Genomic DNA, 19,218 nt, shown 5'->3' with positions numbered 1-19,218 from the left:
GCGGTGGGCAAGAAGTGCAAGGTATTGGTTGAAATGCCAGGGAGAGCGGTTAGACCTCTGGGGGACACCACAGGTAGAGATAAAGATAGAGGAGTGTTCACACTGCTTTTGTGCTTCTGAAAGCCAGCCGACAGGTCGCTAATATGTAGTTCTCGTCAGCCCATGTTTACAGATGGGACAAAATTACCTTAGCAAAAATCGTCCACGCTCACTCCAGGAGTACAACAGATCTGTAATTTGCTGCTGAGTTACTTCTCCCCTTCTTGTAAATTGGTACAATAACTGCTTGCTGACAAGTCAGAGGTACTGTGTTTAGTTTGATAACGGTGTTAAAAGATTACACAGTACAGGGCTCCAGATGGCAACCTCGTCTTTATACAAATCGATGGGACACAGTCTGGACCTGAGGCATTTCCACCCTTTTGAGTTGATATATCTTGTAAGACTTCTGCAAGGCTAATGTGGAATACGCTCTTCAATAAAGGCATTGCAGTGTTGATAGTGGTCAAGGCACATCTGTTGTTAAAATCACCAACAGAGTTGAAATAGAGATTAGAGAAGTGGCGTTCCCAAACTCCTGCCGGAATACAACATTGTAAAGATCTTTCCCCATTAACATCTTCCCCAAGATCAACTTCCGAAAGGCTCCAGAGTCATGCTCTTCATGGGCCTTACTAAGCAGGTTCCGTCACAAGGTGGCATAAGCCGCCTTTTCTGTGTGACTATCTTTTTGTTCTGATGTCTCTGGGACCGTAGAAGCACCCTGTCACTGCTTGTTCCCTCTGATAAAGTAGCCGTTATCTGTTGTTTAGCTTGTCAGCATTGTTTGTCGGACCAACTTACTTTATATGATGTGTTTATCTTGGCCTCCTGAGCCTTACTAGTTCCATATAGGAGTAGGTTATAATTGAGGAGACCATACGCCAGTAGAAACTTTCTGGCAGTTATTTCTTCTTTACAGATTTCTGTGACATTATTCAGAATACCATTGTATACTGGGGCATTCAAGTCTTGATCCAAAATTCTAGCCCATTTTACTGATTTACATGCATGCCCATTTAATGCTAAGGCAACCACCCTGTCATTCATCAGGGTAGACTGTATAAGTTGAGGGTCGGGTCTGAAGTGTAAACTTAGCGGCTTATGAACACTATCCACTTTATTTAGAACCTCAGTTATTTATCCTTCTCTAGTCCTTTGCTGACACAAGGATGTTATCTACCGTGAAACTGCCAGTGGGCACATAAATGTCAGGTTGGCTGGTTGGTCTTTCTTGAAGCGGCCATAACAGGCCTTTAGGCCCAAATTGTACAAAGTACGAATTGTGTCGAGGGCTTGGGTATGTGCCCTCCTTGGTTTCAGGGCATCTAGAGGTGGGAGATCCCAGGCAATATCCTGATCCTCCCATAATCCATCTAATTTACAGAGAGGCGCCAACTGCAGATTGAAGTCACCTCCCATCAGAGTAAATGGGCCTCATTCCGAGTATGGCGGTAAGGGATAGCGGCCACCGGTAACAAGACCGGTGGCGGTAATCCCTTAAAGCCATACTCCGAGTTCCCTTTGCGCCCTCGCCCTTAACGCCTGCTTTGAGCAGGTGTTAAAGTCGAGGGCGCAAAGAGGCCTCCAAGCCAATAACGGTGACCGTAATGAACGGTCACCGTTATTTGCATCTTCCCCATTCCCATTGAGCCCTATGGGGGCTCATTTGGGAATGGAGAAGAGCCTTGGTGAATGGGGAATTACCGCCCTGCCGACCTTGGAATGGGGCGGTAATTCCGCCATCCACCAAGGCGCTGCCGGACCGGGTACGGCGTCAACCAAGGCGTTAATAGCGCCATTGGTTGGCGCCGTACTCGGAATGAGGTCCAAGGTCTTTTGGTGGTCAGCCCTCCCATCCGACATTATCAGATCGAAGAGTTTCTCTACAGTGTCTGCCCCGGCTTTGGATGTTGGCCTAGTGTATATATTCAAGAGAAGGATGATATGTCTTCTAGTAGTCCATACAACCAGATGTTGTACTCAGGAATGTCAGTGAACTTGACATTTATTTCCAAGTTTAGAGATGTTCAACCCAGATGGCTAACCTGCCACTTGGTCTTCCTTTAGGCCCTTTCCTTGCCAGAATGTCAAAGGAACCTTGAAGGGCTAGTGACTCAGTTGCCCAGGTTTATTGGAATATAATTAAATTATCTGTTGGAATAGCACAAGTCACAAATACATGCAATCAATTGTATACACTGCAAATATGTAACAAATATAATATGAAATGCCAACTTGAGGCCGATGCAATATACGGGGTATACATAATAATAAATAAAATTGACAGAAAATAAATTAGTATTAGCAGTTCATTGTAATAAAATAGCAGGTGAACGTGTTGAAAAATAAAATCTAACGTTGCAAACGATGATTGGTTGAAGATAAACAAACCAGAAATATTAGTATTAGCAGATCAAAAACAAATTATATTGTTGGTCAGGTTAGAAGTACAGTAACGTTTTCAAACTTGCAGATGGTAAATCTCTAAAAAAATTGCGACCATGCGCACTCATTACTGGAAATACACGGACGAACAGTGCCACGAGGTTTATGCACAAGGGCCATCAGCATTCATAGAACCAAATGCCTAGGTCACGCTGCCCTGTCTCCTCTTCCTGTGTTACGCACAGTGGCAGAGGATATCTTCCGATGGATAGGCCCTGAAAGTGCTATTTTCTCTGCAACACGTATTTTCCTCCATTGGTGGCATCACTTGGCAATGATGGTTTCAACATTGAATTGAAAACTCTGTCATTCTACTGGGTTCAGGATCTGGAGGATCTTCCTTGGTGTCAGTGATCTCTTTCATTTCCTCCTGGCTTTGCCTTGGTTCCATGTCTTCGTCAGTGTATTCAGGTTCATACATGAACACATGAAACACGTGTGTATAGGCGCGTTATAAATGCCATATCATATCGTGAAGCCCAGCCATGGTCGTTGATGGAGGACACTACAAAAAGAGCTTTACAATTTGCTTGCATAAAATATGCTAGTGATAGTGAAGCATTTTATAAAAGCCTCACTTCATATGGAGTGAGGTCACCAAAATGGCGCACAAAATGCATTTGACAATATCAAATCTTTGAAATACAGACAAATTAGTGGCAAGAAGACATCAGCAGGGGCCTAATACGATAAATAGGTAAGTGACAGTGGTCAATCATTTCATTACACGTGTATAGATTCCAACATGTTTTTCGACAAAAATCTAGAAGATTCGCTGGTACAAGAAAGACAGAAATAAAAATACTTCTTGTAGTGTAGCGGATGTTGGAGTTAGCAATAGTTTAGAAAAAAATGTTGATTTTGATATGTCCAAAATAAATACAATGCACACTGAGACAAACACACGAAAACTAAAGCAAACAAAGAAATGCTTTGTTGATATGTATTGAACACTAACGCATATTGCCCATTTCATAGTGGCAGGTTATTGCATACATTTGTAGACAGTATGTATAGTTATTTCGTCAGCTCACGACATGACCCAGGGTGTTAGTTTGCAGATGACCATGGCTAAATCTCAGTTGGGATTACGCTATCACAAGATGACGAACAGGGACAGGTGTAGTTCACAGATATTAATCCTTCGAAATAGGTAATGCTGGGTGAAAAAAGGTTTAGTACATCACTACATGGCCCAGGGCGGGTATCATTACGATTGGTTGAATTAAACATATGGGGGAATCTTTCCTTAAACAGCTGACACAAAGTAGGAAGAGAGGACATGGTACTCCGCTGACATTATATCTCTACTTTCAGGAGTGCATCAGTTTATTGAAACACCACCTTTCATACACCACCTGAGCCACACCACGTTGCACAAGCCGACATATGCTACATGCATTTCAGTCCTTTCAGTTTAATATGTTTCAGTGCTCTCCAATGTAAATAAATCAGAGTGATCAGAAATATACTTTATGCCAGATACATCTTAAAGAACTGTACCCGGTAATTCCCCTTGCAATCTTTCCTGATCAATTACATTAAAGTCTAGTATCTCTGTCCTTTAGGGCTGGTATCCAAAATCTAGCATGAAATATTATATGATAACCCCTTATAAATGGGTTTTCCATCCAACTCCAAACATCTTAAGGCTCATACATCACATGTGCTTATTGGTAAATCCTTGGATTATTTGGAAAGAAATCTTTCAAGTATTGTGTTTGAAAATATTTTCACTTCATATACAAATCTGAATAATGTTAAAAAGTAGGGACTGAATTGCCTTTGTGTCCATGGATACGCTCATTAAGTGTTTCAGAAGGGGAGACTTGAGTTGTTTGGAGTAGGATGGATAGACATGTTGATGAATTTAAGTACATTTATTAGGCGTTAAGATATGATATATTTTGCTAGACTTTGAAGACTAGCACTGAAGAGTTCCTTGATTAAGGGACATGTGATACATGGGGATTGATGCGCCGTATTTCCCCCCTGGTAGGAGGGAATATCTCATACCCAAATACATAATTGCGATCTGGCAACCAGGTGGCAATGCCCAAGAGCCTAGAGGAGCGTTAGGTGAGATGTTCCCTGTTGGGAGATGTATTGACCTACTACCTTTGTGTATCCAGTTACACAGAAAGGATATAACATCACTGTGAAAGACAGATCTTCGCTCAATTATGCAGTGCAGACTTCTCCCATACCCAATGCATTTCACAACACTGATGTGTTATAATGTCTCTTATCTGATTTAACCATGCTTCTAATTAAGGCTAATGAAATATGGGTGACTGATTTGCATATCCCTATATCAGATGAGTTATGGGCAGATGCATGCACCACAATGTTTATATTTATTTATTTATTTGATATTTGTAAGGCGGTTATTCAACAAATGGTGTTTTAAGGCACCACAAGAGAAAAAAGGGTGGGAGGACTAGAGAGAAAGATAACAATAACGGTACTACTAGGTCTTGTGACATTCGGATTGTACAAGTGCAACATTAACAACAAGTGCGTGGGATGGGGGAGTGCCAGTCTGCATGAAATGCAAAGTGCTAGGGTGGAAGGGAAGTGCAGGGTAAAGAGGAGAGAGTACAGGTGAAAAAGGCAGGGTTGTGCAGGGGAAGAGGGCCACAGGGGCTAGGTGAGTGCTAAGCAGAGGACAGGAGGGCAAGTGCCAGGGATAGCATGGGGTGCAGGGAGTGAGGGTCCACATGCTAAGTGCGAGGAGGGGGGTAGACTGGGTGGGAGGCTGGTGCCCTGTAGAACTCAGGTCAAAGTGGCAGGCAGGGGTGTCAGCAGGGGAGAGGGAGAGGGAAGGAAGAAGAAAAAAGGAGGTTCTTGAGGATCTTCAGGAACTTAAGGAGATCCAGCTCAAGCCTGAGAGGGTCAGGGAGACCATTCCAGAAGGAGGCACTTACGGAGGAGAGAGATCTACCCCCCACTCTCTGCTCGGAGAAGCATCAGATCTGCAGAGAGTTGGAGCTGGAAGACCGAAGGGCTCTAGCAGGGGGTATTTAGGAAGACAGAGCTAGATGTAGCGGGGGTTCCAGGATGATGCAGAGGGTCTTGAACTTGATCCTTGCAGCAACTGGGAACCAGTGGAAAGATTTTAGGGCTGGAGAGATGTGGTTCCCGAGTTTGAGGCCAAGGATAAGTCTTGCAGTCCTGTTCTGGATTAGTTGAAGGGGGCAAAGGGAGGATAAAGGGCGATTCCATGTGACAGCAGAGGATTACATCGTTTTGCGATTTTGGGATCAGGATTTAGCAGAGACGAGTGAATACTAAGAGTAGGGATGCAGAGAGACCCACTACATAAACGTATCACATTATGGACAGGCCTACAGTCATCACAACAGAAATGTGTTGGCTTAGCCTGTAAGTTAGCAGAAAGGAAGGTTGCTACATGCTTGATGAGCCCAAACCCTCCCCCCAAGAATTCATGCAATAGGTGAGGTACCATGTACATTGCAATTAATTCAGAGGAGACATAGGGCTGCTTTCCCCATGTTAAAACATTTTTGTGAATCAGGCCCATAGTGTGGGTTGGTCCATCCCAGGCCATGACCTGGTGACATTTAGGGGAAGCTTTGCACAAGTAGCAGGGCAAACAGCTGATTCACCTGTTTCTGAATCAGACGTTCTGGAGGATGGGCAGGTGGGTGGAGGTGAAGGTGGATCACATGCTGACTGAAATAGTGTGGGAATATCATATCTGAGGAGAAACATAGGATGTAGCATACTGTGGTTGGACGTTTGATGCTTGTTTGTGTGTCTGGACCCCAATAACTTAGTTAAGTATGCCAAACTAAAATGTTTGACAATATATGAGACAGTCCCACTGTTATACCACATTGCGAGGCTTGGGATTCTTGATTTGTTGTCTCAATTGTGATTGTAGGAAAACGAAAAAGTGATGGCTGGAAGGTTTTTGATGAATCACAACCACGGGCAGCGCTCTGAGCAACCCTCCAGACAATCGCTTTTCAGTCTGCCAATCCCTTACAGAAGGGGAAAGACCATATGCAAATAAGGCTTGGTCCTACCCCAAAAGGGGCAGTCTAGGTGAACTGCAAGGTCACATTCCTTCTGCATGAAACCACAAGCATCCCCAGACATGTTTCGGCCTTGTTGTGCGTCATCAGTGAGGAGCAGCTTGGGTCTTTAGGCCCTGCAGTTTCGGGACCCACGTCTGGCCATACCCATCCCACTCTGAGTTACTTTGATTGTAACCATCCGATGCTATATGTCATGTTAAGGTCATGTTTTTTTCTGAAAAAATCTTAATAAAAGTTTGCAAAATGATAATAGTAATTGACAAACGTTGTGGTTTTGCCAATGTTTGTATTTGTCTGGTATGGATGTTCTTAAAGATGAAGACTTAAAGTCCTATTGTTTAAGAAAAATGGTAGTAACTGCGAAGCTGGCTTCCAATGAAGCTCGAGAAACACATGAACCAGACATGTTGCTGTACACTGCGTGTATCCATGGAAAGATCAGAAGGCATACTTCAGTGGCTTTGAAAATTCAAAAGCACAGCATTTGTTTGCTAATCCCTTGGCAGATGACCAAAGTGCAACAAAACACGGTGTGGCCAGATGCCTGGGATAAACAGACAACCCATCCCTTGAGCATTGTGTCTGCTGGAGAAAGCAGGAATAGCCATCATGCATGCGACGTCTACAATCCTCAAAAGACCTTAAACCTGGCAGCACTGTAAAACTATGCCATATTAATCCTTTTAAAGATCAGACAAGCAAAGATATACCTTGATTCCAGTCCCAATTATCAGCTGGTGTCAGTAAGAAGCACACGCCTCCCTAAGGTCCTTGCTTTCAGTAAGTGTGGATGGGACACAGTAAGTGTTGATTTAGACCCGTCTGCAATGGGAAGCATCGTTTGTTCTAAGACTGCACAAGAAATAAGGTATTCCCATTTGTAGTCCAATTATTTATCAATTATTTGAAATGATGCATGAAATGCAGAATAGAATATAAATTCTACATTATAGATACATTTTAATCATATCAAATAATTGAGTATGGCTAAGCCAACACAATTCTGTTGTGATGGCTGTAGGCCTGTCCGTAATGTGATACGTGTATGTAATGGGTCTCTCTGTATCTGTACTCTGCTAAAACCTGATCCCAAAATCGCAAAACTACGTAATCCTCCCGTGTCACATGGAATCTTCCTTTATCCTCCCTTCGCCCCTTCAACTAATCCACAATAGGGTAAAATTAAGTTTCGTGTATCACTGCTTGAAACCTAGCATGAATCGAAAAGAGCGGGATGAAGTTTCTCATGCCACTGTGTGAACATAGTGTGAATCGTAACAAAAACTGTGTGAAGTTTCTCGTTTTGCTGCGCGAACCTAGCCCAGATAAAAGAAACCTGTACAAAGTTTCTCATGCCAAAGCACAAAGTTTCATTTGTTGCTGTGCGAAACTAGCACAGACCGAGGAAAACACGCAAGGTTTCTCGTGTCACTGCGTGAAACTAGCATGGGTCGAAAAAGAACTGCACAATGTTTCTCGTCTCACTGTGCAAAACTAGCACGGATCGCAAAAGGCCTGCACATGGTTTCTCCTGTCGCAGCGTGAACCTAGCACCAATTGAAACCCCATGCAAAGTTTCTCGTGCCACTGTGTGAAACTAGAACGGTTCAGAAAACCCTGCACATAGTATCTCATGTTTCTGCACAAAACTAGCATGGATTGAAAAAAATATCGGTGCAAGTTTCTCGTCTCGCTGCACAAAACCAACATGGAAATGAAACACAATGTTCTGCGCAAAATTGTGAAAAACCGGCCCGAATTTCAGTGGCAGCGGAACCGTAATGCTGATTTTGTGGAACGGGCGGAAGCAGAATCCATTGCAAATTCCATGGAATCCAGTGCAAATTCCACACTTTTCGCTTTGTGGTCAGCAATTTCAGTTCATTCATTGTCTTTTTTTCAATGGGGTTTTTTTGATTCTTTTTTTTTTAATCGAAAATATGGATATTTATTTTTGGCAGGGTCCCCCAACTCTCCTGCCACTATTTATTTTACACTATTCCCTACCTCCCACCCCTGATGTACACTTACCCACCCACCAATATATTATGTGATGAGTTATTTTGAAAAAGAAGCATCCAAAAAAAAACTTCGAAAAAAGGACTGGCATTGAATGAATGTTATACCAAAATCCCCCCACCCCCTTTATCAGCATGCTTTTTAAATAAAGCAGTACTACCTAATTGTAGCCTCATGCCACTTTATAAATAGCTGAATCCCTCTGAAAGTTAAGGAGAAGATCCAGGTGATTTATTAAATGATTTGTTGATGTAGTCACATAATCATAGTGGTATGCCCCATTTGTGGTGCTACAACAGAAATTTGGGCTCCCAGATACAGAATACTACCACTACCTGCAACTCACCCACGCTCTGCGAAGGCATTCTATAGCTCTTACAAACACGCCTGAATGCACCCCCTTGGAATGTAACCTTTTAAAAGAACCCATCCTTACCAAAGTTACCTCTATCCTACATAATACCATAACTGCTTTTGCCACCCCAGAACTGGCCAACTTTAAACTGCAGTGGGAAACAGATGTGGGTGCTATCGACCCGGAAGATTGGATAGTGGTTTTGATGTTTCCTCAAGAAATTGCTATCGCCTCGCAGCTTCGCTTAATACAGTTCAAAATTCTCCATAGGGTGCACTACCCCAGGGTCGCACTACACCGGTGGAAGCGGGCTCCTGGCACGGATTGCTTACGATGCCAGAGGGTACTTTTATACACATACTGTGGGAATGTCCCCGGATCAGAAACTTCTGGCGTCAATGTTGTACCAAATTAACGGATACCCTGGGGAGAACGGTACCCTACGGACCCTAAACTACTTTTGCTGGGCATGATGGACGAAAACATTACCGACCGGTGGGAAGAACAAGTTACTCTCTTACCTGGTAACGTTCTTTCGATGGGATGGTCCGACAACGTATTCTATATCTCTGACAGTAATCACCACAGGTGTGCTGCTTCGGAAAATCTTTCAGCGTCTGCGTTCTGCATCGATGATGTCGATACGCCGTCCTCGAGGGCCTCCATCGAGCCAACGTCACCGGATTATCAGTAGGACGCACGAAGCCCGTAGCCTCAGTTGTAGTTTTTTCCCCAGAACGTGTGGCACCAAACCACTGCCAGTATGACCACAGAAAGCCTTGTGGAAACGTAAGCTGCAATCGCATAAGAAATTCTGTAGCGGGGCAGGTAGGGAGGGAGCGATATGGAACACGTCGTTGGACCATCCCATCGAAAGAACGTTACCAGGTAAGAGAGTAACTTGTTCTTCGAGGGGATTGGCTCCTCCGACATATTCCATATCTATGACAGACTCCCAAAGCAGTACCAACGTATGGAGGAGAGAAACATTATTTAGAATATAGAAATTAAGAATGCCCAATCAAATTGCAGAATAAAGGACCGCCTTGCCAAAGGCCAGATCCTGCCCATGGATAGAATCTAGGGAGTAGTGTCGTACAAAAGTATGGACTGAAGCCAATGTGGTTGCTTCACAGATGTTACAAATAGGAACACCCCTCTGCAGGGCAGTAGAGGCAGCCATACCCCTAGTAGAATGGGCCCGTAAGCCTACCGGAGGGTCCTTACCCGCCAGGCAGTAACATTCAGAAATTGCCAAGATAATCCATCTAGACAAAGTCTGCTTAGTCACAGCTTGTCCCAAACGCCTTCCAGCGTAACCAATAAAGAGCTGACCCGGGACATGCGTGAAATGTAGAAACTTAAAGTTCTCCTAAGATCCAACCTATGGAGCCTCTCCTCTTCCTTACCAGGAGGCGGAGGAGGATAAAATGCCGGAAGAACAACCTTCTGGCTTAAATGAAATTCCGACACCACCTTCGGAAGAAAGGAAGGACGAACTCTAAGGACAACCCTGTCCGTATGAAACACAGTGAAGGGTGGCTTAACTGAAAGTGCCTGCAACTCACTCACTCTGCGAGCAGAAGTGACCGCAACTAAAAACACAGTTTTAAGGGTTAACAGTCTCAAAGGACAAGAATGTAAAGGCTCAAACGGAGCACCCATAAGGAATTTCAGAACAAGGTTCAAATCCCAACCAGGCACCTGGAAAGGCGACGGCGGAAACACATTAGTGAGTCCTTTGAGATACTGAGAAATTAAAGGAATTTTGAAATAGGAACACTCCTCAGACGAGTGCTTAAATATAGACAGCGCCGCCAGGTAACCTTTAAGAGTACCCACTTGCACGCCTCTGTGGGCCAACAAAAGCAAAAAAGACAGAACCACAGCAATGTCACATGAAAAAGGATCCACATTCTGACCCCTGCACCAGTCGCCGAACTTTCTCCAACGGCAACGGTACAGGAACTTAGTCGCCGGCTGTCTGGCCAAAAGCAACACCTCCATTACGTCTTCAGGGAGGTCCCAATCCTTGCACCTCAACCTTTCAGAAGCCAAGCGTGAAGGTTGAGGGACCTGACCTCTGGATGGAGAACCCGCCCCCCCTCCTGTGAGAGCAGATCGTCTCGGTAGGGAAGACGACGTGGAGGGCAGATGGACAAGTCGAGAAGGTCCAGGTACCACGTCTTCCGGGACCATGCCAGAGCAATGAGGATCATCTGGGAACCGAACCTCCTTAGCCTCCACAGCACTTGCGGGATGACAGGGACTGGAGGAAACACGTACAGCAGTGGGAAGGACAACTCCACCATGAACGCATCTCCTAAGGTTCCTTTTGGAGGAAATTCCCGCGAGCAGAACCTTTCGCACTTCCGGTTGACACTGGAAACAAAGAGATCCACTTGAGGGGTCCCCCAAAGGGCGAAGATCTCCAGGAGAATCTCCTGAGCCAGCTCCCACTCGTGAGAGATCGCCCTCTGCCTGATCGGAGCATCTGCCGTCTCGTTTTCGTCTCCGGCCAGATGAACTGCCGAGATTGAAACTTCCTGCTGGATGGCCCAGAACCCGAGCTGCATCACCTCCCTGCACAGAGGAAGTGACCCTGCCCCCCTCTTTTTGTTGAGGTAGTGCATGGCCACTGTGTTGTCTGTCAGAATCAGGACATTCTTTCCTCGCACAGTCGGCAGAAAAGCCTCCAGGGCAAGCCTGACGGCCCGCAGCTCCAACAGATTGATATTGAGTCTGGACTCCGACGGAGACCAACGACCGCTGACTGTCAACTCGTTGGCATGAGCTCCCCATTCCATGAGGGATGCGTCCGTCACAATCGTCACCTCTGGCCAGGGCAGCCAAAATGGAGCCCCCCTCATCAGATTGCCTTTGACGACCCACCACAGAAGGTCCTGGGCGACCGAGGGCAGCACCCGAACGGGGTCCGACATCCTGGCAGAGGACTGTGACCACTGGAGCTTGAGAGCCCATTGCAGAGATCTCATCTGCAACCTGGCCTTTGGCACCAGAAGAATGCAGGATACCATGAGGCCGAGCAACCTCAAGATCTCAAACGCCGGGAGCGTCTGGGCAAGTTGAAACTTGTGCACCATCTGCTGAATGTGAAGAGCCCTCACCTGGGCAGGGAAACACTGCCCCAGGGATGTGTCGAGCACTGCTCCGATGTACTGGAGCCGCTGTGTTGGCGTCAAGTGGGACTTCTTTAAGTTGAGGGAGAAGACCAGCTTGTGAAGGGAGTGGCAGGTGACGGACGAATGATCCAGGAGCTGCTCGGGTGAGCGCGCCCTGATCAACCAATCGTCCAGGTAGGGATAGATGTGAATCCCCCCTTTCCTGAGATACGCTGCCACCACCACCATGAGCTTGGTGAAGACCCTCGGGCGGAGGCCAATCCGAAAGGCAGGACCCGAAACTGAAAGTGCGAGTCACCAACCGCGAACCTCAGGTATTTCTTGTGCTTTGGCGGGATCGGCACATGAAAATAAGCGTCCTTGAGGTTGGGAGACACCAACCAGTCCTTAAGTTGGAGGGCCTGGTGGACTTGAGAAAGAGTAACCATCTTGAACTTGTCGTTCCTAAGGAGTTTGTTCAAACTGCTCAAGTCCATGATGGGTCTCAATCCCCTGTCTTTCTTCGAAATCAAAAAATAAGGGGAATACCATCCCTTGTTCCTCTCCACTACAAGCACCAGTTCTATGGCGCCTTTCTCCGGCAGGGACTTAATTTCCTGCGCAAGGAGCGGATCTGGACTCTCCAAAGAGAGATTCCCTGGTGGATTGTCGTGAGGCCTCTGCCGGAAAGAAAGACAGTAGCCGTGGGATATGATCTCCAGAACCCACACATCTGAAGTAATGGCACGCCACTCTACAAGATGCTGCGCCAGCCTTCCCCCAACCTGGCGAACAATGGGACATGGCCTCATGACTGAGCTGAAGCGGCTGCATCAGTGCCTGAGGGCAAAGAGGCAACTGCCCGAGCGGCCTTGGCACCTCGAGTACCCTGTTTTCCACCTCTGGCACTCCTACGGTGGCCCCTTTGATTAGCAGCTCCTCTCGATTTACTAAAGGACGAATAATATCAAAAGGAACCTCCTCTCCATTGTTGTCCCCTAGGACGAAAAGGCGGAGGTTGGTGAACTGCAGTGCCCAACGACTTCGCTGCAGCTTTGGATGTCTGCAACCTCTCAAGGCTTTCGTCAGCCTTGCTGCCAAAAAGATGTTCACCATCAAAGGGCATGTTGAGGAGCCGAGCCTGCACATCAGGAGCAAACCCTGACTTTCGCAACCACGCAAACCTGCATATTACGGTGCTCGCCGCCATGGACCGGCTGATGCGATCAACCATGTACAGACCCGACTGAACGGACTCACACATGGCGTCCTTGCCATCCTGCACGATAGCAAGAAAACCATCCCATTCCTCCCCTTCAGGAATATGATCAGCCGCTAAGGAGATACAGTTCCACAGTGTGTGCGTGAAACGAGACAAGGCACAAACGGAGTTGGCAGCCTGAAGCGCCATACCCCCAAAAGAAAACACCTTCTTCGCCCAGCCGTCAAAACGTTTGACGTCCCTATCAGGAGGGATGGTAGGGTACGACGCCTGCTTTGCGGGGGCCATAGCCGCCTGCACCACCAAACTCTCCGGAGTGGGCTGAGTGGTCAAGTAGCAGGGGTCGCCACTGGCTGGGCGATATTTCTTCGGCAAGGACTTGCTCACTGCCGGGAGACTCTCCGGAGAAGTCCAAGTCGCAGCCACCCTTCTCTGCAAGGCCATATGGAATGGCAGTACCGGGACAGTTGGTGGACCTTCGTCGAGGATATCAGTCAGATCATCCTGCTGAAAATCCCCAGGGGGGGCAGACCACCCCAGGTAATCCGTGATCCTCGACATCAGGTGCCGGTAAGAGGAGTCGGCATGCGTGCCAGGCTCAGGCCTACCAAACTCCAACTCCGGAGAGGTGTCCAGCACACTGGCGTCGTGCAACGATTGGCACAGGTCCTCAAGTTGGCTATGACCAGAAAGGAGGCCATCAGGAACCTCTGCAGGAACCTCACCTTCCTCAGGCCCCTCATCCACCTCAGAAATATAATCCAAAGGCTGGAAAGAGGGTACAGAAAAAGGAACAAAGACATGTTTAGCCTTGGCCAGAGCCTTTCTGGGGGGTTCCACAGTGCCATGGTGTACCCCCGACAAAGCCGCCTCGAAAGGCGTCGATGGAATTGGCGTCAACGTTGAGCGCGGCGGCAACAGCTTCGCCGGCGTCAACAAAGGCCTCGAAGGCAGAGCCCCGAGCATGTCTCTCGACAGCCTGGATGCCGATGGCGTCGACGACTTCCTCAGAGGTGGAGCCTCAAGAGAGTCTGTTGACGACCTTGGCGCCGCCGGCGTCGATGTCTTCTTCGAAGACTTCACAGGTTCTCGCTGTCTCGAGGGCGTCGAGAACCGGAACCTGGAATGGGCATGCCTAGAGCGACCATCCTTGTCCGACCGGATCTCGAAGGCGCCCGGTGGTCGCAACGACTGCTCGACCCTGAAGGTGGACGAGCGGTGTCTCTAGTACGGCCACAGCCAGCTTCCTCAGATGGCACAGACGGACCGGAACCCTGCGATTGAAAAATCGCCAACATCTCCTTTCGGAAGGAATCCCATTCCTCAGGAGTGGAATGCTTGTTGGGACAAGCAACCTGCCGATGGGCAGAGTACTCGGACAAGGACGGGGAAGGCGACCTATGACAGCGCTTCCTGTAGTGCCTCAAAGAGGCAGAGGAATGGCGGGACCGACTCCCAGACCGAGAACCCCCAGACTCACGACAACGATGCGGAGAGTCACCCCTCGAATCATCTGTCGAAAGACCAGTGGAACGCGACTTCCGGGGCTTGGGCACCTTACCAACCGACAGCTTCTTCTTACGCTCCCGCAAGGCCTTCGATGTGAGCGATTGGTAGTCGGCACAGTCATGCGTATCATGGTCCTCCCCGAGGCACCAGAGGCAAGCGTCGTGCTTGTCCATCAGCGACATCTTAGACCCGCACACCCGACACTTCTTAAACCCGGACCACAGGGTGGAAGAAGCCAAAGACATCATACAATATTCAATGAAGAAACAGGTTTGAAGAACCGAAAGAACAGGATTCAGTAGAATCGAGGCGTGCCGAGATCTCTGAAGCGAACATGTTCACGGAAAAAATGGAACTGAGGCTACGGGCGTCATGCGTCCTACTTATAACATCCGGTGACGTCAGCTCTACGGAGGCCCTCAAGGACGGCGTATCAACGTCATCGACGCAGGACGCATACCCCAAAAGATTTTCCGAAGCAGCACAGCTGTGGTGATTACTGTCATAGATATGGAATACGTCGGAGGACCCAAACCCCTAGAAAAACTGTTTGTATCCACAGCGGTCGGACTGATCAAGCGCAACATAGCGCAACATAGCGCAATATAGTGCAACGATGGGGATCATCCGAGTGTCCAGTGGTGGCCCAGTGGGTCACTGATGTAGATATGTGTGCGTTATTGGAACATCGAATATACACCGCACAGTGATGTCCAGATAAAGCCACGAAGATTTGGGGAAAGTGGGAGGAGGGAAGAGTATAAGAGTATTCTAAGTCGTGGAATGTAGATGGGTGTGACGTGTTGTGACCTAATGTGACCTGTTTACATTGATAATGATAGCTAAAGAGTGTTAAGACATGTACTTGATGGGCAATGAGTATTTTATGTTGTTCTATGTTTATAAAACAATAAAAAATATTTTATAAAAAAAACTATCATAGTGGTATGCCAAATTCATGCAATAATAGCTATCGTTCATGTTCACATTTTTTCTACATATTGTAATTTCCAGGACAAACAGAAGGGTATCAGTTATATTGTGCGGGTTTCCCTCTCCTACCATTTCAAAGGGTTTCCAATTGTTTAAAGTTCCCAGATTACCATTTCTCGATCACTGTATGCATTCCTGGAGCAAATTAATTTGTGTTCTAGCCCCTCTCTCCATTCTGTGCTTGAAGACTATCTTGGGATTTTGAGCCTGAAGACTGTGTGGTGCTGTAAAATAATTAGGCAGTCCAGTAAACCGTGTTGTTTTCCCAACTCTATCTGCGTTTCTCCCTATTGCCACCTGTTAACTATGCAAATACAGCTCATGGAGGGGACTGCAAAGGGGTAGTTCATATGCAAAGTATTCCCAAAGGAGCACAAAACAACCTAAGAGGGAGCGAGTCTCCACAATAAACAAGGCATTTGCAAAGGCTTGCTGGTATGGCACAATGACTACTCAGGCAGCAGCCTCAGGGCTGTATCCTCAGCAGGGAATTCACCTACTGAAGGCCACCCTATCATGGAGTACCTTCAGGGTCCCACATTTACACATCCCTGCTATAGAATGGGTTGTTTGCGGCTGGTTGGGATGAGGGGCCCTTATGTGCTGTTCCTTAGGAAGACTGGTGCTTCATGTGTGGCTTGTAGGCTGAAAGAGTCCCTCCTGCTCCTCACTACTGTGAAGTGGTTTTGCTGTGGCATTAAGCACTATACCGCTTAGAAACATCTTGTACTTCCTATATAGAGCCACTCATAACTTATTTACTTCATTCATTCTGTCCACCCCACTCCCTTGCTTTTTGTTAACTACATTCAACTCTTGAATGTCCTACTCTTGGATTAGGCTGCCTTTTGAGTTGGCTTGGCAGCCCAGGAATTATTATTCGGAAATGTATCTGAGGTAGCATAAATAGACATGGTAGGTATTTTAAGCATACATATTTACCAGGATTGGCAGAGCATGCTTTCAAACCCCCCTTATTCTCGCACCTCTACTCAACCACTATCTTCTTATACTCCATAACTGTCTTGGAATCCCAGAACGTGTATTAGCTAAAGATATTCTTCTGAGTCCCTTTTCTCTAGAAAATAGTCCATCTACAATGGACAAACACACATCCATACTAAAGCAAGCATTTAGCCCTGTCTGACTCCTTTCCTGTGTCTGCAAACTCCTGTCCTGCTTTCTCTCCCTTATACTTCACACTTGCTCATGCTATGCTTCCCAATGATTAGTCTAGTCGCCCTGAGCAGGGGCACAATATGCCTCGAACAAGGATTCAACAATTTGAAACTTCTACAGTGGTGATGCCGAGCAGTACAAAAGCCTAGTAACATAAGCAGCTTCAGAAGGTCCATATTCAGCAGTAAAAAAAGGTGTGGGAGCCCCTCTATCAAGAGCGAACATGGCTCAAATAGGCTGTTCTTTGGAAATTCTTCCACTCAGGAGAGTCCACAACCACGTTTTAGCTCACTGAACCTTTCACAGAGGACAAATAACGATTTGGATATCAGTATGGTGTCACCCACAAGGGCAGTCCATCACCAAAAATGCTAGGCAAATCTCCTCTGAACAAGAGTACTTTCAGCAACCCCAGAAACGTGTTTCAGCCTAATAGATGTAGACCCTCTCGAGTGGGGACTTACCCATAGAACAGTTACTTTGCATGCATTTTCCGGTATGGCAAATGAGGAAACATGCATATGTGTGAATTCTGGCAGAGATGTCTCTTTATTTCATCTTAATACAGTTGATAACATGAATGCCATTTTGTTATGTTATGTACATACTTGTTACGCGCCGAAAGCCCACAGGCATCAGTGCACGAGAACGCAACAATAGATACACCAGCATAAAAGCCCTGAGAAACAGACAAAACGGACCCTAGTTTAGATAAACAAGAACGGCTTTCATTTTTATCGGAAGGTATGTCAATTCCTTTCCAATAGCAGATCCAGTGAGTGAAAGTAACATACTGGTACTCACTGCAATAGAGTGGACTGTACTCCTCTGCCTGTGACAGGTATGTTTCCATGGTTTGTACTGCAATGGTTGTATCTAGCCTCAAAGACGCCAGTGCACACCTAAGTTAGCAATATAAGTACAGTAGTAAAAATTAGAAGAGATTTTTTGGGCTCACCTCACTTTACGTTCTAGTAGAATGGATGGGGGCATTTGGTTGAATTGTATTTTTTATGTTTTTACTTAAAAGTGTACACTAGCCCATAATATTCAAACTTTGACCTGCTTCGCTAGAGCAGCTAAAGAAAAATATCTCCTTTCGTTTCGGTGACCCCTGCCCTAGGTCTAGGCATATATATGCTGTGCCTGCTCACCCTGTCAAGAAATCCTGGATACACCACCCAGAAGACTTGACAAGGAGCCTGCATCTGAACTCTGCCTACTGGGTGAAATATGTTCACATATGCCAAACAACAGAGAAAATGGCCGCCGGTGCTCAGCTGAATCAGGTTTTGTATCACTGGAATGCAGGTTGGAGGTTAGAGCGTGTGTGTCTGCGATTTGCAAATATGGAGAGATGTGAATAAGAGCCGCCAGCATTGCGGAATAGCGCATTTCGTTGCCATTAAGTCCACCTCTGAACAGGAAGCCCCTTCCCAGAAGGCGGCAGGCACTAACTTGCAGACCAGCAGCATGAACTCCTTCAGGGCAGAGTGCAGTACTTCTGAGCCTTTAGCCTGCACATGACACCCAAGCCGGTGATATGCGGCTGCTTTTTGATCTTGTGTTGTTGCATCTATTCATATATTGCTGCTTTGAACAAGAAATACATAATTATTGAAAAAGAAGTTACTGGTAGAGTTAAAACACAGAAGACTTTCGTAAAGACATTTTAGCTTCATGTACAAAATCATGACATTTGAAACACGTAATATTTGTCAACAAGATCTATCAAAACCCGATGCGAGAAAATGGATTATGTGTATTAAAAATAATTATAAGTACGTATGGCGGTTGTAGCCTCTGAATTGTTATAAATGCACTTTTGCAACAGAATTAATGTCTGTATTATATCTAAAAACGCATTTCAAGGTCAGTGTGACTTGGCAAAGGTGATTTGTGGTGTTTTTTTTCTGTAACCGAAGAGGCTCAGGTTGCATACCGGCCCACCTTGTTTACATTACATGCATGCCTCACGTTTGGGTGGAAGTTCACATAATGCTATGTAATTGTTATTTCTGCTCTCTTTCAAGGTATCAAGCAACGGCGATATTGGCATACTGCATGGCACATACTGCAAATGCTTTTGCCATTTGATTCTAGCGGAAGCCAAGGGTGCAATTGTATTCTTTGATGCCAACCCAGGCAGGGTGCATCCAGATATAGGAAAAAGCAGCTCAAGCCACATAGTGAATACGTCAACGCGCATACAGGGCGTGGCCACGCCTGCTTTCCAGACTTAGACACATTGAGGATTGGAGGTGGCAA

The sequence above is a fragment of the Ambystoma mexicanum genome, chromosome 5p (genome assembly GCF_040938575.1).
Source record: "Ambystoma mexicanum isolate Mex_15411 chromosome 5p, UKY_AmexF1_1, whole genome shotgun sequence".
Classification (NCBI taxonomy): domain Eukaryota; kingdom Metazoa; phylum Chordata; class Amphibia; order Caudata; family Ambystomatidae; genus Ambystoma; species Ambystoma mexicanum.
Note: the sequence above shows the minus strand (reverse complement) of the source record.